Source organism: Pleurodeles waltl, chromosome 7 (genome assembly GCF_031143425.1).
Source record: "Pleurodeles waltl isolate 20211129_DDA chromosome 7, aPleWal1.hap1.20221129, whole genome shotgun sequence".
In the NCBI taxonomy this organism is placed as follows: domain Eukaryota; kingdom Metazoa; phylum Chordata; class Amphibia; order Caudata; family Salamandridae; genus Pleurodeles; species Pleurodeles waltl.
In genome coordinates this window covers 926,701,830-926,725,899 of record NC_090446.1, presented here as the reverse complement: position 1 = coordinate 926,725,899, position 24,070 = coordinate 926,701,830, and positions in this window count along the sequence as shown.

Below are 24,070 nucleotides of genomic sequence, written 5' to 3'. Positions count from 1 at the left end.
AATAACGGCAAATCATGACCATGGTGGTGATCCCTCCCATAGACCGCCAAAGTACCACCCGAACCACCAGTGCGGTCCGTCCACTAACCACGTTGGTTGCCATCTTCAGGCTTGCGGAGCACCACACCCGCCCACCATATGACATAGCAGACTGCCAGAATTTCCACGACGGGACCCCAGCCACCAAAAGCCTGGTGGAAACTAATTATATGAAGGAGAGACTCACCTTCAGGGACACAGAGGAGTCAGTGGCCAGCATGGAACCCAAACTAGAAGTCCTGCCAATGCTGTACCACGTGATGGAAGTCCAGGAACAGCAATGCTGATGATGACCGTGAGTGCTGCCACCTAGCACACAAGGGAGGGAGGGGAGAGTGACACACCCACATGCACAACACACACCATACACACATACCATACACAGAGAAATATCTGCAGAGCAACTCAACAACAACATAAGCCAGGAGCAAAGAAAGCCAGGACACATACCTTTAGTCCAACCACTGTAATTCGATGGGAACAGCGACCTCAAAAAAATAAACAATATATATATATATATATATATATATATATATACAGAAAGGGCCATTGGCCAGTCCAATGTTAGTGAAAAGCCACAGGGTAACATCCAAGGCCCAACTTGACTCCTGACAGACCAAGTCACTCCACTGGGCAGGGGCATCATGCTGATGATAGGCAGGCACCTCAGGGGGTGGGTGGGTGCAGGGTGGTTTTCTTGGGAGGGGGGTCCTCGGACTTGGGTTTAAGAGGGAGCGGGTCTTTGATCCATTGCTTAGGGGGCACAGGAGGCAGTGATGGCTTGGAGCGGGGGGCCGGAGTGCCACTCTTGTGCCCCTTAGTGGCAGGTGTAGCTGCAGGGGGAGGGACATGACTGGACTGGGAACAGGAGGTACTGAGCTGGAGGAGAGGGAGCTTTCCTCTTCGAGGCAGGAAGGGGGATGGGGGAAGAGATCAAGGAGGGAAAGGAAAAGTTTCTTAAGTCCAATGGGGTGGGTCGGGGGAGGAGGTTTGGGAGTGGAGGTAGAGGGAGTGGTTGTAGGAGGAGTAGGTGTGCTATACTGGTTTGCAGGTGAATGGACAGTGTGCATGTGTGAGTTGGATGGCTTTTGAGTGAGTGGGAGCGTTTATGTGTCTTTGGAGGGGGGCAGACAGGGTGGGAGAGGACAAACAGGACATGTGAATGTATGTTGTGGTGGTGTCTGCAAGTGAGGTGGGTGTGCTGTATGAGGTTGTGATGGTGGTGGTGACTGCACATGTGGTGTATGGGGTGCTAGTTGGGGTGTCTGCTGTTGTGGTGACCGTGGGCAAGGCTGTACAGGTGGCAGGATCTGGGACTGAAGGTGCAGTGCTTGCAGGTGTGAGTATTGATATGAATGTGAGGGAGGAGGAGGAGGAGGTGATAGTGGAGGCAGTGGCTGTTGTTGTATATGCTTCTGTGTGTTGGCTGTGTGTGTGCTTGTGGAGTGAAATGTGGTACCTGTGCTTGTCTGTGTGAGTCCTGTCTGTTGTCTTGGGTGCATGCTGGTCTGACTGGGTGCATGGAATGGGTTGGGGGAGAGAGCTTTGGGACTGGGAACAGGTAGTTGGAGGAGGGACAGACGAACCAGGGAAACTGGCTGCCGTCAAAGAGGAGCCCAGAGCCTGAAACGATCTCTGTAGGGCAGCCAAGCCACCGTGAATGCCCTCCACGTAGGCACTGCATTGCTGCAACTGGGATGCCAGCCCCTGGATGGCTTTCACTATGGTTGACTGTCCTACAGAGATGGATCTCAGGAGGTCAATAGCCTCCTCAGTAAGGGCAGCAGGGCTGACCGGGAAATGGCCTGAGGTGCCTGAGGCAAAGGAGACGCCCACCCTCCAGAGTGAGTGGGCACGGGCAACTGGGTGGGGGGCTACTCTGAGGGCGGTGCTGGTATGGAGGTGGCAGAAGATGATGTAGCTGGGGTGGTCACAGAGGGGTCCGCCACCACCAGGCAGCTGCCATCGAAGGAGGAATCGGAGTCACATGTGATAGCTCCTGCCTCCTCTGTGGTGCTCCTCTCGCCCTCCAACCCACTGGCCCCCCTCGGCATTGGTGTACTCTGCCTCGTGGATCCTGTGGGCTGCAGCTCCCCCACTTGCCGGTGTCCCTGTTCTTTCACCAGATCATGCTAATGCTCACAAGGACAGGATGAGAAAGGGAGAGAGGGTGGGGGAGAAAGAAAGGGAGCACAGGGTCAATTACAGCAACACAGCAGGCAGAGCATACACATCACAATCACTCACTGGGACTAACACTGTGCAGTCTAAACCACAATGCCAAACCATTACCTGGGAACAATAGCAGAAATGAACCCAAACACTACAGTCTGCATACTTACTGGGACTCACTAAGCCATGTCTGCCATGGTATGCCAACTACTTGCCATTACCAAATATACAAACCACCCTACATTGCTAAGCAGGACTCCACAAGATTAGCTAAACCAGCATATTGGGGCATCCACTGACTAGAACCTTGCACCCAAAACCCATGGCAGGCAACAAAAAAGAATACCACACAGTGTGTACTCACCCCCTCATGGCTGCTGTGCTGCCCTCAAGCGCCCATCGAAGTCAGGATTGGCCACCGCCAGTATGCGGGCCATTAGACAGGTCAGGGTCCGACGGGCACCCCTCTCTCTTTGGGAGGCCGTCCCCACTGGGCCTCGGCGATCCACTGAACACTCCATTCTGTAATAGAAATTACTTACACACTGCGTAGTTCCCACATCCAGCCCACACATGACCCGTACCTCTGCATACACTTTGCATGCAACAAAAATACACTCCCCAAATGACACACTGTCAGCATACACATACATCTTCATACGGCCATGTTGCATCCAACGTACCCATAAGGTACTCACCTGTTAGTCTGAAAGCCCATACAACTGGCCATACGAGGGTAGGACCCCAACCACAAGCTTCTCCAGCTCTGCCGATGTGAAGGCTGGGGCCCTTTCCCCTGTAGCACGGGCCATTGCGGGTTCCAGACACAGGACACAGCAGTACACGCAGTGGAGGTGTTGATCTGTAAAGAGTCAGGAATCAAGTGAAGTGGGACAGAGAAAATGGTGGTCACATCCACGGCTGTGAACACCGTCACCGCCAGCATTGATCATCATTGGTTCCTTTGCTCCATAGACCTCCATGTTAACCAATGAGGAGTTGCACAGCGGTGCAGACTGCCTTCGACCATGATATCAAACGCCAGCGGAGTGAGGTCACTTCCATCTGTCTCTGCATACAGGACAGGCGGTTGTCAATTCCTAATGCTGGTACTCATGGCGAACAATTTTATGTACGTCATGGTACACACCAAGACAATTCCAGTTTGCTATACATTCTGTGTACTTTGATATTGTGTGTCCATACTGCCTGTAGTCACATACATCTCAAGGTTGGTTTACTTAGATACCTACCACTGCAGAGGAGGAGGCAAGCACCCGTGTAGAGACCCCTAGTGGACTTGGCTACACTGGAGAAACACCACATCATTATGACCTATCACCTGGACAGGGCCACAATTACTGAGCTGTGTCAACAATTGAAGCCAGATTTGATTTCTGCTCTCCGTAGCACTACAGCAATACCCCCTGCAGTACAGGTACTGTCAGTGTTCCACTTCCTGGCAAGTGGATTCTTCCAGGTGACTGTAGGCTTGGCTGCAGGAATGTCACAGCCAATGTTTTTGAATGTGCTTGGAAGAGTTTTGTCTGCCTTGCTAAAACACATGAGCAGCTACATCTCATTCCCCCAGAATGAAGATTTGCCCACTGTGAAGGCTGGGTTCTACGCCATGGGACACATATCACATGTGACTGGGGCCATTGACGGGACCCATACTGCCTTGGTCTCTCCCAGGACAAATGAGCAGTTCTACGGGAATAGGAAGGGTTACCACTTTATAAATGTCCAGATGGCGTGCCTTGCTGATCAATACATCTCCCACTTGACTACCATGTTTCCTGGATCTGTGCATAATGCCTATGTGTTGAGGAATGGCAGCGTGGCAGGTGAGCTTGAGTCTTCACCCAATGTATGTCACTGTATGCCACCTGAAGTTGAACTCTGTGTCATTGTACAGGAGTAATGTGTGTCCTTCACTACTTCCCGGTGACTCCGGCTGACTAAACCTGTCCTGGCTGTTAACACCAGTGAGGAATCTGAGGAGAGGGGCAGAAATTCGGTACGATGAAGCACATGGGCATACCAGGAAGGTTATTGAACATACATTTGGGCTACTGAAAGCCAGATTCTGGTGCCTCCATGTAACTGGTGGATACCTGTTCTATGCCCCTAATAAGGTCTGCCAGATAGTAGTGGCTTGCTGCATGCTGCACAATTTGGCACTCAGACACCATGTACCCTACCTGCAGGAGGAGGGGGAGACAATGCACCTATGGCAGCAGTGGACACTGAAGACAGTGATGAGGATGAGGAGGAGGAAGAGGATGTGGACAACAGGACACATATGATACAGAAGTACGTCCACTGACATTCAGGTAAGACTGTACTTCTGTTCATACCTCCATTACAATTAAGTGATGTGTGGCTTCTGTGTAGTACCAAGCACTACCTTTACTTCTCAATTGACTGTCACTTATGCTTTCCCTTTTTGCAGATGTTGGTGTGGTCACAACTGTGTACTACAGACTGCTTACACACATTTGTTGGATGGATTCACACATTACAGGACATTTGAACAGGATAATGCAGTTTAAGACATTGTACTTTGGGTGTTCATTAAAGTGACAAAAAGGATGGGATAGTGCAATAGAGTGTGGTGATGGTGGACGTAAACTTCAGTGCAATGGCCCATTTGGTTTGTCGCACAGGTCTACTATCCCTGGGGGCATAGGAAAAGGAGCAATGGCAGTCCAAAGTGAACAAGGTGTCTCAGTGGCACACAAGTGAGACATTCAGGATGTACTCATATCCTGGTGGTGGTTTGGGTCTTGGCAACAGTCTCTGGTGTATGTCTGGCTGGCAGGGAATGTTTGCGGGTGGTTCACCTTCTGCAGGGGAGGGCTGCTGGTGGCATGTGAGTGATGTGGCAGGTTCTCCTGTCGACTAGCTGCAGCAGATGTTCTTGGCTAGTGAGTAGACCAGCTAGTGGAAGGGACCCACTGGTGTGCTGTGTACTCACGCATCATGTTGGCCATGTCACCCAGTACCCCAGCAATGGTGGCCATGCTGGCATTTAAGGCCTGCAACTGCTGCATGACCTCCTGGTGGTGTATCCCCTGCATCCACTGGTTCTCCTGCAAGATGGTAATCACCTGGCCCATCCTGTCCTGGGATTATTGGTGTGTCCCCAGGACATGTGTGAGTGCATCCTGGGCAGTCGGTTCCCTGGGTTGGGCCTCCCCTTGGTGCACAGCTAACCTCCCACTGGGCCCGGCCCTTTGTGCCTGTGTCCCCTGAACGGTGTGCCCACTCCCACTTACACCAGGGCCTTCATCGTCTTGCCTGTGTGGTGTCAGCTCAGGTCCCTGTACAAATGGGGACACAAGTGATTGACGTGTCCTGGGGGCAGAAGTTTGAGGACGTTGAGTAGCTGTTGTGGTCTTTGAATCAGATGGGGAGGCCCTGTGGTGGACTGGGTTTGGGATGTGGAAGCCAACTGACCAGTGGTGCCAGATGGGCCAGGGAGATAATCCAGATCGGGACATCCAGAGTTGCTGTCATCACTGAGGGCATCTTCTGGTAGGGGACTGGGTTGCTGTGGCACATGCTCACCACTGACATTGGCTGGGGTACCTGTGGGCATGTGAAAGATTTGTTACTGTCATTGTCTGTCACATATTCAGCATTTCTGGGTTGGGTGTTGTCCTCCCACCTTTGGTTAGTGTATGCTGGTGGATTGTGGGATTGGTAGTTCTACATTTTGCCCATGCATTACTGTTGTGTGTGCATGCAGAGCAGGGAGGGGTGGGCTTGTAGTGAGTAGGGCATGCAGGGGTACACAATTGAGGGTGGTTATGTTGATGGTTCACTGTATGAGATTGAGTGGGGTGAAGGGAGTCAGGGTGAGGGGGGTGACATGCCATGCAAGTATGTGTGAATAGTGTAAGTACTGGTTAGGTTATACGTTTTAAAGAAATTAGCTATATATTGTGCTGCGTGCATACAGATGAGAAGTCAGTATGTGATTGGCTCATGGCTGTGTTTATCAAAGGTAAAAGACAGCCATATTGTTTTTAGAACAGTTTGGCTGCGTTTTGTATTCTGCATTTCTCTGGGTTCTGGGTTACAGTCTTAGATATAGGTAAGTGTTAGATTGTATTGTTTTTAGCCTCCTGAGTTGGTTTGGGAGTGGGTGCATCAGTGTCTAAATGGGACTGTAAGTGAGTGTGTGAGTGTCTAAGAAGGTCTTGCAGTAAGTACATGAGTCTCTGAGTGCATCTGTGAGTGAGTGCATGACTTTCTGAGTGGACCTGTGAGAGAGTGCATGAGTCTATGAGTGTGTCTGTGAGTGGGTATGTGAGCCTTAATGGGTCTGTGAGTGGGTTCATGAATGTCTGAGAGAGTCTGTGAGTATGGGCGTGAAAGTCTGAGTGGATCTGTGTGTGGGTGTATGAGTGTCTAAGTGGATCTGTGTGTGGGTGCATGAGTGTGTCTGTGAGTGAGAACATGAGTGTCTGAGTGGGTCTTGAGTGGGTGCATGAGTGTCTGAGTGAGTTTCTGAGTGTATCTGTGAGTGGGTGTGTTAGTGTCTGTGTGGATGTGTCAGTAGCCGTGTGAGTGACCTGGCGACAAAGAAACCTCACCTGCCGTTGTATTCAACAAGCATCCACAGTTTTGCAAAAAATATGTACCCAAGTGGAATTCTTTCTGCCTCCAAGGGTAAATGTCAAGTATGTATTTTACACTACAGCTGTGTAATGGAACACAAGGAAATATCACCAGTGACCTTGTGGGCATTTCGGCAACATAATTGTTCCTTGTGCGTCTTTCTCTAGAATTAGGTGATAACATGAATCCTCCTTTAGAGAGGCCAAAGAGACTACAAAGTTGTGAATCTCCACCAAACTATGGGCCACATGTACGTAGGCAATTTGCGAGTCACAAATCCGAATGTAGAGTAGTGTCCCTGACACCATCTGCGATTCGCAAGGGTGTCGCAAATGCCCACCTCATGAATAATCATCAGGTGGGTTGCAATTTGCGACCCCCTTGCGAATGGCGGCCCTCGAAGGGATGGTGGACTGCTGCGGACAGCAGACCACCATGTCTGTGACTGCTTTTCAATAAAGCAAATTTTTCTTTTTTTGTAATGCAGCCTGTTTTCTTTAAAGGAAAACGAGATGCATTACAAAAACAAAAAAATGAAACATTTTCATTTAAAAATTGTTTACAGTGACATTCACAATGGGGAAGGGGTCCCATGGGGACCCCTTCCCTTTTGCGAATGGGTTAGCACCCATTTGAAATGGGTGCAAACTGCGATTGGTTTGCGACTGCGTTCGCGGTCACAAAACAATCCTGCATTGCACTGCGAGTCGCAATTAGGAAGGGAACACCCCTTTCTAATTGCGAGTCGCAAACCCGTTTTGTGATTCAGTAACCAGGTTACTGAATCGCAAAACTGGGTTTGTGCATCGCGATGTGCTTTTTGCACGTCGCAAACAGCGAAATTCACTGTGTTTGCGACGTGCAAAAAGCTACTTACATGTGGCCCTAGGTTCCTTCCTTTTATTTATATGAGGTAAGTGCTTCCTTGTTTTGTGGAGATGTCTTCATATTCCTAGACATCAAGAATGTGCCATTAATATCCACGGCAAATGCACTTGGGGGCCCTTTGGTAAGCTGTCCATCATCCTGGCAAAATGCAAGAAGACCTTTGCATACTGCTAAGGTGGACGGTGCAGGGCCAAGCCGGTGGAGGTTCCAGGTGATTTGCACATTTGCATACGCATAGCAATTTAAAGGGAGAACCATGGACTCTACTCTCAACAGCAGAGGACAAGAAAGAACCCACTCATCACACTCACATACAGATTGCACTTCGATAGATCAGTGATGCATGAACCTTCATGAATGATTTCTGATTTTAATAGGGGAGGGAGTCTTTGCAGCCTACTCATTGGGACGATTTCAGCCCCAGAGACCTACTCCCTGAGGTCCCGGCCATGTCTCCTGGGTGCCCCTCAGAGTACCCAGTCAGCAGTGTTAGGGACCCCCGGGAGGAGCCTGAATGCCCCCACAGTCACAGTCGCCTCCACGCCTCCTGCGGGAGCCAGCATTGCTCTCACACACAGGGAGCTGCTAAATATGGAGCTCCCTGTGTGAGAAACCAGCCCTTTCATCCGTTTCCCTGCTAGTATCTCTGGGGCACGGAAAAAGACAAAAACTCTGCTCCTAGCAAGCAGGAGTTGTTTAACAGGTCTCACTTCCTGGGAGTGGAGTTGTGCTTGCTTTGACTTGAGGTGGGAGCTTTCAAAGTTCCCACCAAGTCAGAGCAAACAGCTATGTCCTGGGGATGGGCACCCCAGGATATAGCAGGAGCGGGACCTGGGGTGGTGGTACTCAGGGCCATATATGGCTCCAGGAGGTGGGCTGTGCCCCCCCTCGCCTTCTCTGAACACAGGTCAGCCACTGGAAGGTGGTAGTCCTCGGGACTTCTTAGAAGACCAGGAGGGGGTCTACACAGCCCTCTTTTTTCTCTGAGCACGGGCAGGTGGTGGTCCCCGGTGCTGTTTATGGCTGGGAAGGAGGCAGCGCTGTGATTATAAACAAAGCCCAGGAGTGGGGACCACGCAGCCCTCCCTCCATTATTAAAAAGAAAGCCCCGGGAGGTGGTGGTCCCAGGGGCTCAATTAGCCTTAGGAGGGAGGCCCGGTGCACCCTCTCCTTTTTTAATAAAAATGCCTCCGGGACGTGACCCACCAGGAGCTCTATTTAGTTCAAGCACGGGAGCCCAAGCTTGTTTTTTTTTTTTTTTTTAAGATTTCACTGGATCTGCTGATCCACCGCAATTGGCAATTTAAAAAAAAAAAATGCTTTTTTGCCCTGGGGGTGGACCCCAATATGAGAGCTAAGGGGTGAGGGTGTCCCTACTCTGCCCTCTTTTTGTTAATGTTCTTTCTGTGACTTGGCTGACTCCGAGTCCCAAGATGGCTGCCAACACTTAGGGGGTCATTATGACCCTGGCGGAAGGCGGAGAAGCGGCGGTAAGACCGCCAACAGGCTGGCCGTCTTTTTTGGGGAATTATGACCATGGTGGTTACCGCCATGGTCATCCACCGGTTCTCCGTTCCGCCCGCCGGCGGTATTTTGACCCAGCTGACCGCCATGGATTTCATGGGGTTTGAAACCGCCATGAAATCCATGGCGATAAGCACTATCAGTGCCAGGGAATTCCTTCCCTGGCACTGATAGGGGTCTCCCCCATTCCCCACCCTAATTCCCTCCCCTACACCCCCCACCACCCCTGCCACCCCCCAAAGGTGGCAGGGCCCCCCTCCCCACCCGGACCCCCAACATCACATAACTCATACACACATGACACGCACGCAGGCACCACCAACACAGACACGCACACACACTGACATACATGCCAACATCCACACACACAGTCAGACACGCACACCCACATTCAAACATACACGCACACATCCATACAGGCATACCCACAGACATACACGCCCTCATTTCCAAATACGCAACACCCCCGCAAGCATACACGCACTCACACACCCCGTCTACATACACACAAGCACACCCCCATGCATGCACACAACACACAACACCCCCTGCCCCCCTCCCCTAACGGCCGATCGACTTACCTGGTCTGTCGATCCTCCGGGAGGGGACGGGAGCCATGGGGGCTGCTCCGCCGACACCACACCGCCAACAGAACACCGCCACGCCGAATCACAGGACGTGATTCGGTGGGCGGTGTTCTGTTGGCGTGGTGGTGGAGGTGGAGCAACCTCCAATTCCCCACCGCCGCCAGTATGGCTGTTGGGGGCTCTCCGTACGAAAAAGGATGGAGAGCAGTCAACAGTCATAATACGCCGAGCGGCAAACCGCCACAACTGGCGGCCTTCCGCACGGCGGTCCCTCGGCGGTCTTGTAAAAAGACCGCTGAGGTTGTAATGACCACCTTAGTTTGTTCTTTAATATCTCCCAAGCTACTGAACAGAATGGCACAAAAAGGGTTCTTTCAGGACCAAGAGCTACCTTTCTACATATTTGGTGTATTTCCGTGCAGCGGTTTGAACTGTAGTTGTGTTCAAAATCCCTATACATGCTAGAATGTGTGGCTGAGGTGGTAGTCTACTACCCACTAAAGGGTGCATGCTTGATATGCCTCTATGGGTTCATGACAGATCCAGCCTGCACTCACTTCTTGAGACTGGCCTAGTCTTTTGTACACTTTCTAGATTAGTATGAGGCTGTGGCCAAAGCCTCCAAAACAAGGATACCAAATGCTTGAAGTTGAACGCTCAGGGCAAGGGATATGACTGTACACCATGCAGTGGACATTCCAGTTTCAACAATCTACATGTAGGGTTTTTCAATGTGCACTTTTTTCTAAGCTTCACCAACTTCTGAAAGTTCACAAAGATATCAATTCTTTTAAACTTCCTGAGGCGTGGTTTAGCGTGCAGCAAGACGGTGGCTCCCTTTTGAGCTCTGATCTCACCAGTAAGTGGATGGTGTGAGCGTCCGTCAACACCTGAAAATGGATGTTTCACCCTACTAAGAGGCAAGAAGCCAATTTGAACTACCCCCGGTGTCTTCACAGAACTTTGGGATCTCATATTTCTTCCCTGCGCGGCACTCCAATATGCGAGCAAGATGGCACATTAAACAAAGGAAAGTGAGAGCCTCTAACACACACAACTTCCACAAATCTAAGGTACAGAGCTTGCAAAGCCATTAGCAGGTACTATCCAAATCAAGTTGCGGAGTGAGGTATGACAGTTTAATAATAATATTGCAGCTTGTGAGTGTTTCAGTGTCTCCCAAGGCTGGTCATAGTGCCGAATGAGTTCAAACCGTATTGGGTGCCCGAGAAGAGTCACTGGCTGCTCCCCCACATCTAAAACTCTTTCTTTGTGTACTGTACGACTTATCTCAGCCTCCTGTTGGATATGTAGGCCCGAAGCGAGGCCCATATTGCGCTCCGAATAATCTAACTGACTCTGCGGTAAATACTATCTGGTGACAGACGCACATATTAAGGGCACTCTTTTTGCTCCGGCTACAGGTTAATACCCAGCCCACCCACACATATATCTGGACCAGTTTTGTTCTCGTAATAAGGTGTGTATCGTGTGGGACTTCGAAGTGTGGGTGCTCAAATGCATTTCTTGTGGCTCCCCTAACGTCGCAGAGAGAAACATGGCGGAATCCAAGGACTCCACCACTAAAGAAAGAGAATCCAAAACTGCACTTAAACTAACTAAGCACTCATCGCCAACTCTAGAATCACTGGTTAAGGAGAAACCAGATACGTCCTCTACACCTGATGCAATTCTATGCAAACTGAACACTGTCCATGACGTAGCCCAAAGCACCAAGACCAATACTGATCTGCTCCAAGTTGAAGTAGCAGCAATTCGTAAAGCAGAATTGGGGTAGTAAGGGTGAAAGGTGCCGCACATCTGGAAAGTAAAGCACAGTACAGTTGTCGAATGTAAGTACAGTAAGAGTCGGGTGCCAAATGGTCAAGTGCCTTACTACCCAGTCGGCACAAACTTGAGTACAAATGTACACAGTAACGACAATTGCAATGTGACCACAGCATACAGATGTAAATAGTCCAATAGCGTAGCAAGGATATGTATCCCTGGTAGAATGGTTAAAGTTGGAGAAAGAATATGTGAAGATCCCGAACTTGTTGGAGAAAAATGTCTTTAATTGAAGGCACAGTCTGCCTCAAGATTGCGCGTTCTTCAAAATACAGCCAACACGTGTTTCGTCACTCAGGTGACTTCATCAAGGCTAGGCCGTCCGGCCCACTAGATAATCTTGGAAAGCCTGTGGTGAGGCAAGGGAGTAGAGCTCTTGCAATGTAGAAGGTTAATTTGAGGTAGTAACTTCAGAGCATCGAGTGCTTTAGGTACGTGTGATGACCAAATAAAGTGAGGAAGGCCCTGATAAACCTAATAACAAGGAACCTAGGGCATGGAGCCGAAGAGCCGAAGCAGTTGTGCGTTCATTTGTTGGCAAATAATAGCAGCAAATCGTATCGACCTCAAAGATCTGAAAATAAGAATCACCACCGCAGAATCAAGGATAAGCAGAGTTGAAGACCGTACCAATGAACATTCCCAAACGTTTTCTGATCTTGAAAAGGTGTTTGCGACTCTGAAATCCCAAATAATGGAACAGGAAGATTGAAATAGAAGAAGAAACCTCTGAATCATTGGTCTACCGGAAGGAATCGAATCGAACTACAAATCAGCAGTGGAATTTCTTATTTAATGGATTCCTACTGCCCTTCAACTAGACTTTGACAAAGACTTCGAGATCAAAAGGGGACAGAGGGTCCCTACCTACAAGCCGATTAACCAAACAACACCAAGAGCCATGATTTTTAAACCACTCAGGCGCCAACACATGGAACAAATTCTGGCCCAGGTGAGGAAAATCAAGGTGGTAATGTGGCAATCTCTGACAATATCCATCTCTCAAGACTACGAAAAATAAACTATGATTCATCGGAAAGGCTTTTTGGCCTTAAGGAAGAGACTAACATCGATGGGTTTCTCCTACGCCTTCAATGGCCAGTCCAAGTTCAGTATTTCACACAAAGGCCAGACAAAAATCTTCTCCGACCCTGCGGAGCTAACGAGGTTCCTGAACAATAAATCTGAAATGCAGATGAAAGCTGATCCCTCTAACTCATCATCAAATTATACTCCACCCTGAGCATCCTGCACAGTCAATTACAACAGACGATTACTGTCAGAGCATATTTGCTGTTACTATACATTGACGATATACTTATCGGAAACTCATTATCTTGTTATATCGTTTATGTCTTTTCCAAGGATTCCCTCCCGCTAATTCACCTATGCAGGGTTAATGCCTAAGCCCTATGACCCAGAGTTTGGTTTTTCCTTTTCCAACACCTTTGTAGTTAGACTCTTTTCTTTCACTACATACTAATTTAACTCATACACAACCATATTATGTTGTTAAACAATAAGGTTCATAATGTGCACCTAATACTATCAGGAATGTCACTGTTAATGTGCTTGAACATGTATTTTGAAGATAATGTGGTCAAGTTCTAGACAGTTATACTTAGGCTGCTTGGTACTATGTTGAAATGTTGATTCATAATCATTCTACTTATATACAGCCACCCGTACCACAGACGAAATTGCATCTGATTTCAAACCATATTCTCTCAAGGGGGCCTTCACGTTATGCTCACTGACATATCCAAATCCTTGTCATGGGCTCCAGTGACAGTGCCGGCCTTGCTCCTACCCATTGTTTGTGCTTCCCCCACTTTTTGATATCTGTCTCAACAGACCTCCCCTGGTAGGAAGGGACACCATTACAAGCCCTTTAACACCAATTACTATTTGCTTGTTCACTTGTGAATGTTCCCTGTACCCCTCACCCTTACTTACCCATCTCTCACACTCGCATTGGTATTACATACATGCACTGATTATGGATCGGTTCTCTTTATCTACCCAAACTCCAATCTAATGTAGTTGTCAATCAATAACTTCTTTCTCTATGTTGTCCATTATTATATCATCGCTAAACACTAAAGGGTTGAATCATCCAATGAAAAGAATGCAAATTTTAGTATATTGTAAAGATTTAGCAGGTGATATTATACTCCTACAGGAAACTAAGATTGGCTACAAGGAAGCCCTTTATATGAAGAGTGGGTGGGTGTACGGGATGGTATGCACTGAAGTGGCAGAAAAGAAAAATGGGGCACTCACACTTATCTCCAAGAGTTCCGGTCTGTCAGTTATTTCATTGGAACACAATGATAAAGGGAGATGGCTTCTCACTAGTGTATCTAATGGCACCCACGAAATATACATAATGAACATTTATGCACCGAGCCCTGATGACCATGAATTCTGGGTCAGACTGGACAAGAAATTAACTGATCTCCCACCTAACTCCAACCTAATTGTGGGTGGAGATTTTAACCTCCCAAAGGACACCATCCTAGACCGCAACTCTGCAGTGCAGTTTAGAATACCCAAATCTCACAAATATATGATAAAACTCTGCCAATCACACAAACTCATAGATGTATGGAGAATTCATAATCCAGCCAGCAATTATTGTACGTTCTTTTCCTCACCCGAATGCAGATTTTCACATATTGATTACCTTTTAGTCTCAGACTCTCTTCTCCAGTATAGCTCATCAACTAAAATCCTCCCAATTTTACTATCTGACCATACTGCAGTTTCCATGACCATCCTCCTAGCATCTACCAAGCGGGATAACAGAATTTGGTGCATAAATGAAGAAATTCTTGAAAATCTTGAAGACATAGAGAGCCTGAATAAAGATACTGAATTATTCTTTAGAGAAAAAAGCCACTCGGTCTCTTCCCCGGTGATACTATGGGATGCATTTAAATGCGCTATGAGGGGACAAATAATCAAACGCATGTCTAACAAAAATTACCAGATCAAAAAATCACTTCAACAGCTAGCCTCAGAAATAAAAGCTAAGGAATCCACCTTTAGACAAACAAGGCATAATGTGACACTAAATGAGATTAAAAAAACTGAAATACAAATATAACACTATTATTCGTAACATTTGGGTCCAATGCGTAAATATAAAAACAACTACTATATCTAAACAAAGCTGAGAAAACTCTGGCCTCCACACTCAAATTTAGACATACTCTAACATTATCTTGCATATCAAAGTGCCCAATGGAGTATTAAAATACAAAACTAGCAAGATTCTACAAGTCTTTAGAAACTTCTATGCTAAACTCTATACCCCACAAATTCAATGCCCAAAATTTAACTACGAAACATTTCTCCAAAACCTCCCCATCAAAAAACTAACTGAGTCAGAAAATACCCAACTTAACAAGCCTATTGAGTCCTCTGTGTGAGAGGACGGTTCTGACCATCAGGTTTGCCCTGATTATTTGCTGTTTGACTACCTGGTTTTTGGCTTTTTACTGTGAGGGAGCCTCCTATGAGGGAACTCACGCACAGTAAACACATGGTAAAATGAACTGCGCGTGTTTACCGCCGGTGCCGCCATGCTAAGGAAAGGCTGCTGTGGAGCAGCAAGAGCAGGAGTCCCCAGGCGGGTTACATGTGATCATGTGTGCATACGCATGTGCACCCATGTGAGGGCTGTGTGGGGAGGATTCCTGGTGTGTGCAGCCCAAGAACTGTGCTTAGGTAAGCCTGGCACAGGTAGAACTATGCAGAGTGGGTGGTGACCTGGAGAAGGCCTCATGAGACGGGTGTACACATGTGAGGGAGAGTCACTGTGCTTACTGCCTTTTCACTGTAGGGACACTCCGTTAAATGCCAATGTCAGCGTGCTAAATGTATTTGCATTGTGGGGATACTCCATTAAATGTCAATGGGAAAGGATGGCCTAGGGTGCAACTCCAGTCCTCTGGGGTCCACCGAGACCAGAGTCACACCAAGGTACACTGTAACCTGTAAGAAAAGAATAATGCAATAGGTTACAAGTGCATAGTTGTACAACTTATGGGTCATCCAGGGATGTCATCTTTCTCTGACTCAGCACAGGATTAGGGCCAATTACTGATCTGTCCAGTTGCTTGAACAGGGCCTTGCATCAATCAGCCAACTGTCATTCCATGCCAGGAGTAGGCTGGAGAGGCCCTGGGAGGAATGTCAGTGAGGAGGTGCTGAGACTTTCAGAGCACATGTGGCAACTAACTCCTGGATGATGACATTTTGAGCTATCCCAGAAGACTGTGCAGGAAGGAGGGGACGGGGCACTGAAGTGATGTGGCACATCTGGATAGGCCAGAGGTGCAGACGTGTTGGACACTTCCGCCCCCACTTAAAAGGTCCTGCACATCGGAGAGCTCTCTCTTGGCTGTGCTTCACTGCTGCACACTGGGACTGCAGACAGGGGTCATGGGCAACTGGAAGGAAGAGTCCCCCGACTGCCCCTGAAGGACTTCAGGCCAGCGAGGCACATGACAGGGCCAGGTAAGCTGGCCCCCTTACCCCCCTCTGAGGACTAGTTGGGGGAAAGACCGGGCTAGCGCAAGAAGAGCGCGCTGCCTAGAAGGAAATGAGGGCACCCAGAGGAAAGGCTGGCACAGGGAGTCAGTGGGGCTGCCTCCCTATAATCTGATACCCTTCTTGGCCAGAGGCCTAAGAAGAGTGCTCCTGGTGGCAAGGGCTTGTCACCGGGAGCGAAACGATGCCAAAATTGTGAAAATTGGCCCTTGGGGGCCCGAGATGTCAAGGGGAGAAAGATTGCGACCTTTCCAGAGGCAGCGACAATGCATGTGGGGCTCTGCCGCTGCTCCAGACTGTACCCCTGGGATGGGACAGTGCCTGGGGGCTGCCCCAGGAGGAATTGGAGCTGGGGGAGTGCCGTCACACTTCCCGTCTGGACTGGGGCCGTGAAGCCTGACCAGTTCAACCTGATGGGGGTGCCGTCGTGCACCCCCGCCACGGTGGGTAGGGACCCCGGACCCTGTCCTGGGGCCCCCTTGCAGCCAACGTAAAGTCAGGGAGCGCCATTGTGCTCCTTGTGAACATGATCCGGAAGGTGCCCCGGACCCTATCCTGGGGCCTCTATAGAAGGATGAGTGGGGGGCACTGTCGCGCACCCCGCAAGATGGCCGCTGACTGTGGAAGGGGCCAGCCGCTGAAGAAGAAGCCGGGGATCACCGTCGTGCTCCCCGTGAAGATGGAACCTGAGGGCCTCGGACCTCATCCTGGGGCCCCACCAGAAGCCAAGTCAGGGGACACTGTTGGGCCACCCGTGAAAATCTCCAGGGGGGCCCCAGAACCCATCCCAGGGCCCCATGAGGAGGAGGATGTCGGGGAGCACTGTCCCGCTCCCCGTGGAGGTGAGAAGGGGCCCCGGACCCCATCCAGGGGCCCTAAAGTTGCAGAGGAGGAGGGGGAGTGCTGTTGCACTCCCGCAGGCGGCCGGTCCGGCTGCAGCCCTGCACGCGTCTGCCTGCTGGTGCTGGCAGACACCACATAAAAGGCCAGCTCCCGCTGCAGCACACAGAGGTGCTGGCGGTGCGGGAAGCCGGTGGGGGCGGGCAGGGGTGGGCTCCTTGCGCTGCCCTCCTATGAGGGAGCACTTACCTGGTGTGGGGATGTCTGGGTGGGACCGGGCACCCCTGAGGCAGAATAACAGTTTTGGTGGCAATGCGCCCCTCAATGGCTCAGCGGGAGAGCCGCTCATTTGGTATGCTGCTGGCCCCAGAATGCTTTGTGGGGCACCAGCAGGGGTCTAGGCCCCTTACCAGCGTGTGGTGGCCCCGGGAAGATGAGGCCACCACCAAACCAGTGCCCATGGACAGGAGGATGTGCAGGAGCAGGTCAGCCTCCCCTAACGCAGTTTACGTCCCCACCCTAGATAGGGTGGTACAAAAGAATGGTAACCCCCCAAGGGTTTCAACGCTAGGTAAAGCACAAGTGTATGTGGGCTTTTGTTCTGGCTTGTGGGACTGTGCCTACTAGAGGTGTAGGCTGGTATTACACAATGTTCTCAACAGTAATTTGATTGTTAACCTAGAGTAATTTGAAAGTAATCTAAAAGTAATTCTAATCTTTAAATTGCTTAAATATATTCCTACATGTTCCCTGTTGATGCTAATCTGAATAATTTGACTGACAGCCACCTCTTGGCAAGATGGATGTACTTAATTGCAGATGTAGGTGTGCTCATTCCACATTACCGTCAAATGTTGCACGGGGACACCGGGGATTGTTTTGTCAGGTGGGTTGTTGGATTATATTCCCCCTTGGAGGAGACATGAAAGATTACACAATGTCATCCCAGAGTGATTCCATCACTTTGTGTATATTTGTAGATTGTAGCATAGTATTGAGTAGTGTGTGGGTGAGTAATGAATGTACTTTTACTTTATCAAAAGAAAAAGCACAAACTGGACAATCATTTATTGAGAGTCATGCTTGTGTGCTCTTGAATGGGGATTACTAGCCCACACCACCTCCCTTGAGTAAGCCTTGGACTGCTCTGCAACGCTACCCTATGAGATTGAAGCGCTACAATAGAGTGTTTGGTTCCCAGAGGCCGTCGTGTGCGTACCCATTACTTGTGCGGGCCACACAAAAAATGACCCACCTTCCAACACTCTGAAATTACACATGCAATTAGATATATTAAATCAGGAAAAGCTCCAGGTCCAGATGAGTTCCCTATCTCTTTCTATAAAACATTTCAGACACCACTGATCAACCACCTTAGAAACACATTGAATTATTTTGTACTCCATGGGAAAGTGTTGGGTACTGCCGCTGAAGTCACAATTGTAGTAATCTCCAAAGAAGACAAAGATCACATAGACCCAAAAAACTATCATCCCATTTTTTCAATAAATATGAAGGCAAAATTGTTTCCGAAAATCCTAGCAAAACGTATTGAATCTCTCATCCCAAAACTCATCCATAACTCCCAAACGGGTTTCGTAAAGAGTAGAATGGCAAGAGAAAACATCCATACCTTTTGCCACATCATGAATAAGGCAAAAATGGCAACTATATCAGCAGCTGCAGTAGCGCTTGACGCTGACAAAGTATTTGTCAAGATCTATTAGCCGTTCCTATATGCCACCCTTGAGGCTCAAGACTTAGGTGAATCCTTTATTAACATGACTATGGTTCTATACGCCAGCCCTAAAGCAAATATCTGGACCAACGTAGAACTATCTGTCTCTTTTGATTTATTTCAGAGCACAAGACAGGGATGCCCACTATTCCCACTATTGTTCCTCCTAGCAATAGATCCCCTGCTCTTACTAATTGAATCAGCTTCTGAGATTGTGGGATTCAAATTCGGCAACAACGTCTACAAAACCTCAGCTTATGCTGATGACATACTTATTTACACAGAAGATATGGAGAATGCAATTCCGACATTAATCAATATAATTTCAGACTTCTCTAAAGTCTCTGGATATATGCTGAACAGAGATAAGACTGATGTCTTTCCCCTAAATCGGCTATGTTTTGCCTCACACTTGGGTAACTCAGGCCTAAAATGACAACCTACTTAAATATCTAGGTATCTGCTTGCTAAATACACTCTAGGCACACTCCAAATAAATGAAGAGAAGACTATCAGCAAGGTTAAAAACATTTTAGACACCAGGTCGCCCAAAAATATATCCTAGTGGGGCAGACTTCAGATGCTGAAAATGATGATCACGCCAATCATTAACTTCACTACTTCTATGTTACCAATGCAACTCTCCCACTCCTTCTTCCACAAGATAGATAAACTAACATCTGCATTTTTGTGGAAGGGGAAGAGGAAGAGGGCTAGAGTCTCCTTTAAGGCTTTAAGATTGGAAACCCACGAAGGGGGCTGCAGATTCCCAAACTGCAACTTATATCAAACGGCTTTCCTGGCATCACAGGGTGCTGTTTGGTGATTTGACAATTTACCCGACCCCCCGAGATGGCTTGAAATTGAAAAGTCTATATGCTCACCCTTCTCACCCATCGCATATCTTTCCATGAAAAAGATCAGACCTCCTATTTTGCAAGAGATATTTTCTGATACTGCTTCCACTATTAAAACATTAGACAAACAATCACAAACTCCAATACATAGATCTCTTATGTCTTCTCTTTGGCACAACCCCAGAATAAAACTAGACACTACAGTCGAATTACACCACTCATGGGCCTAAAAAAACATCCATGTTATCTGTGAACTATATGATTATAACAGATCCTGCGTCTTTCGCTTTTGTAGCTGCGAAACACAACCTCCCCACAATTGACTTCTAATGCTTTCTAAGAATTAAAGCCAATCTCTCTAAACTAGACTGGGCTACAAATGCAACAATGCAACTATATGCCAACGGCTAAGACTATGCCACTGTTCAGATCACGTCTGCTCTAAGATTTACAAAGCTCGTATTTGCATCTACCTCACGGGGCAGGTCACCTCTTGCTTCTAAATAGTCTAAACGCCTAGAAGGGTCAGATCGAATACACATTCCAGAGGAAAACTGGGCTAATATAAGCAAACATGCCCTAGGAAATAAAGTTGCCCTCTCACTGATTCAATCTAAATTCTTCACCCTGCATTATGTGCACTGGACTCCCACTTGACTGCATAAGCTGGGTCTCAGAGGGAACGACAAATGCTGGAACTGTGAAACTTCCTGAGATCCCATGAACATATGTTTCCCCAATGCCCCCAATTTGCTTCCTATTGGCTATATACCTCTAACAAAATTAATAACATGTTTGGGATACCAAGCCCCCTAAATTTTCCATTAATCATTTTGGGCCCTTGGAGTCTCTCAAACAGACTCTATCTTGATGAGAATGACATGGCCTTATTGGATCTTCTTCTTATCATTGTGATTAAGGTTATATTAGTTGACTGGAAATCTCTCCCCTAACATATGGTGGGCATGGGTAACACACCTAAGAAGAGCTAGTAGGTTATTTGAATCGCCCTCATGCTTTCAAATGACAACGCATAATATCTGGAGAACATTAAATCACTTTATGGAAAAATAAGTAAATCCCACTTTTTGCACTTCTTACTATATCTATACAACCACAATATGGACTAAACTTAACTAGTTACACCTTAACATCAATGCTTTCCCCCCTCTTTCTTACACCCTTTTTCCTTTCCTTTCCTTTACCCTCCCTAATTGTTATTATCTCCTGTTTTAACTAAGATGATACACCTCCTTCCATGTAACAAACACTCTATGGGGGTCATTCTGACCCTGGCGGTCATGGACCGCCAGGGCCAACGACCGCGGAAGCACCGCCAACAGGCTGGCGGTGCTTCCGGGGGCATTCTGACCGCGACGGTAAAGCCGCGGTCAGAAAAGGGAAGCCGGCAGTTTCCCGCCGGCTTCCCGCTGCCCCAGGGAATTCTCCACGGCGGCGCTGCAAGCAGCGCCGCCATGGGGATTCCGACCCCCTTCCCGCCAGCCTGGTTCTGGCGGTTTTCACCTCCAGAGGTCAGAACCTGGCTGGCGGGAACGGGTGTCGTGGGGCCCCTGGGGGCCCCTGCAGTGCCCATGCCACTGGTATGGGCACTGCAGGGGCCCCCTAACAGGGCCCCACATTGATTTTCAGTGTCTGCGTGGCAGACACTGAAAATCGCGACGGGTGCAACTGCACCCGTCGCACACCAGCAACTCCGCCGGCTCCATTCGGAGCCGGCATCCTTGTTGCTGGTGCTTTCCCGCTGGGCGGGTGGGCGGCCTTTTGGCGGTCGCCCGCCCGCCCAGCGGGAAAGCCAGAATTACCGCTGCGGTCATTTGACCGCGCAGCGGGATTCTGGCGGGGGAACTTTGGTGGGCGGCCTCCGCCGCCCGCCGAAGTTAGAATGACCCCCTATATCCCTAATATCACAATTGTTTCATTGGTTACTATATTTAGTCTTTTGTGTATATGTGGATTATGTTTAGGTCCACCTTGCTAGACATATGGATAATTTATACAATACCTGTAAATGGATGTTGTGTGTTCCCCACGTTACTGTCCATCCTGGTGGTATCTTCTGGTTTCTGTATTACTTAATTGTAGGTTTATTTTTATGCCTAAATATACTAATAAAAACGATTTGAACACAAAAATATGTTCTACTTCCCAAAATGGTGTAGATGATGCCATTTCACTTCACCCAATCATATCCTTCAAATACTAGTAAGCACTATGTTATAGGCTGTCTGTTACCAAAAACACTGCCCAATGAGTCTGCCACTGCCTGAGGACACAATGCCACAGTTTCTAGATTTCCCAGAAACACAGTGTTGACAGTCTAGCATTGAAACAGCTAAGACAGGTCTAGCAGTGTATCCATCTCTAAGACTATTAGTGAACCATAAACTAGGAAACAATGTCAAGCTAGTCTGGTAATCACCAAGAAAAACCGTGCAGGAAGTGCGCCCATCAAAAAGAAAAAAATTCCTACCAGATTGTCAACCACCATTAAAAACGGTGCTGGATGTCTCTACACGAGAAAAAAACATTGGGCCTGATTACAACGTTGGAGGAGGTGTTAATCCATCCCAAAAGTGACGGTAAAGTGACGGATATACCACCAGCCGTATTACGAGTCCATTATATCCTATAGAACTCGTAATACGGCTGGTGGTATGTCCGTCACATTTGGGACAGATTAACACCTCCTCCAAAGTTGTAATCAGGCCCAAAGTGCGGAAATTCACTCAATTGCTAAAAAACACAAAGTGCTGCCAATCTGTCAATTATTTTTAAAAAACAGCGCTGGAAGTCTGCCAAACAAAAGAAACAAAGGGGCTCATTCCGAGTTAACCGCCGCCCGCCAAGCGGGAACCGCCAATTGGCCGCTCCGCGGTCAAAAGACCGCGGGGGCCATTCTGACTTTCCCGCTGGGCCGGCGCGCGCCTGCCAAGGGAGCGCCCGCAGGCCCAGCGGGAAAGGGCCTGCAACACAGAAGCCGGCTCCGAATGGAGCCGGCGGTGTTGCAGGTGTGCGACGGGTGCTGTTGCACCCGTCGCGCTTTTCACTGTCTGCTAAGCAGACAGTGAAAAGCATACTGGGGCCCTGTTAGGGGGCCCCTGCACTGCCCATGCCAGTGGCATGGGCAGTGCAGGGGCCCCCAGGGGCCCCAGGACACCCGTTCCAGCCATCCTGTTTCTGGCGGTGAAAACCGCCAGAAACAGGCTGGCGGGAAGGGGGTCACAATCCCCATGGCGGCGCTGCTTGCACCGCCGCCATGGAGGATTAGCCCAGCCGGGGCTAATCCGGCGGGAAACCGCCAGACCCGGTTCGGAATGGGCAATGAAGCACCGCCAGCCTGTTGGCGGTGCTTCCGTTGCCCGCGGCCCTGGCGGTCTTTGACCGCCAGGGTCAGAATGAGGGCCAAAGTGAGCCAGTCTGTCACTTACCAAGGAATGTAACGCTGCTACCAAGAAAAATACTAGTCCCATAATCATCATTTTAATGTCAGGTGATATATATGGCACCATATGGAAATATTCCAGAACGGTTTAGGGAAAATGTCTGTGTCATAAAGGAGCTGCTTGTCCTGAAAGTAATCGGTGATTAGAGTTCCACTATGTCGCAGAAGCAGAAACTGTACCTGGGGACCGTGTTGTTCATGATGGCCGCTTCAATACCATTTGGAAGAGCAATGGCTGGCTAGCTATTAGCAGGAGATAAGGATCAGACAATCTGTATTTTACAGACATATAGAAGGCCGACTATCTGTATTTTACAGACGCATGGTAGTCTGACTATTGCCAGGAGAATGATAAAACGTTGCTATATTGTGGTGTCCCAGTGTGGATTCAGAATTTACGGGTCAGGGAAACAGCTTGTATTTTCTGGTCTCATATGAGTGTTGATTTCCCAGGATGCACCTCTCTTTCTCTAAGCAGAGTTCTTTCAGCCACGGAGCTGAAGCTTTGTAGTTGTTTTACTGGGAACGGTGGCGAGCATAAAGGATATTCCGCTCCACGCAGTGGAATGGCATCTAACAGTACGTACATGTAAAAAGCACGTATTCAACTAAGCTCTATTGAAAATTATCAAAAACACTGTGAATGACCCCACATGTCCGAAAATCGGCACAGTGAGCCAGGGCCTTACACCTCAGGCCTGAAATGCTCAGGAGACTATGGGGGTCATTACAACATTGGCGGTACAAGGCGCTTACCGCTGTGCAGAAGACCGCCAACACACCGCCGCGGCCGCAGAATTCCGCCACAGCTATTATGACACACACCACGGAATCCGCCGAAATTCAGACACCCACACAATCCCGCCACACCAAAGGTCAGCGATAAACATGCGGAAACAAATCCTCAACCTCCACGCCCACAGAAACA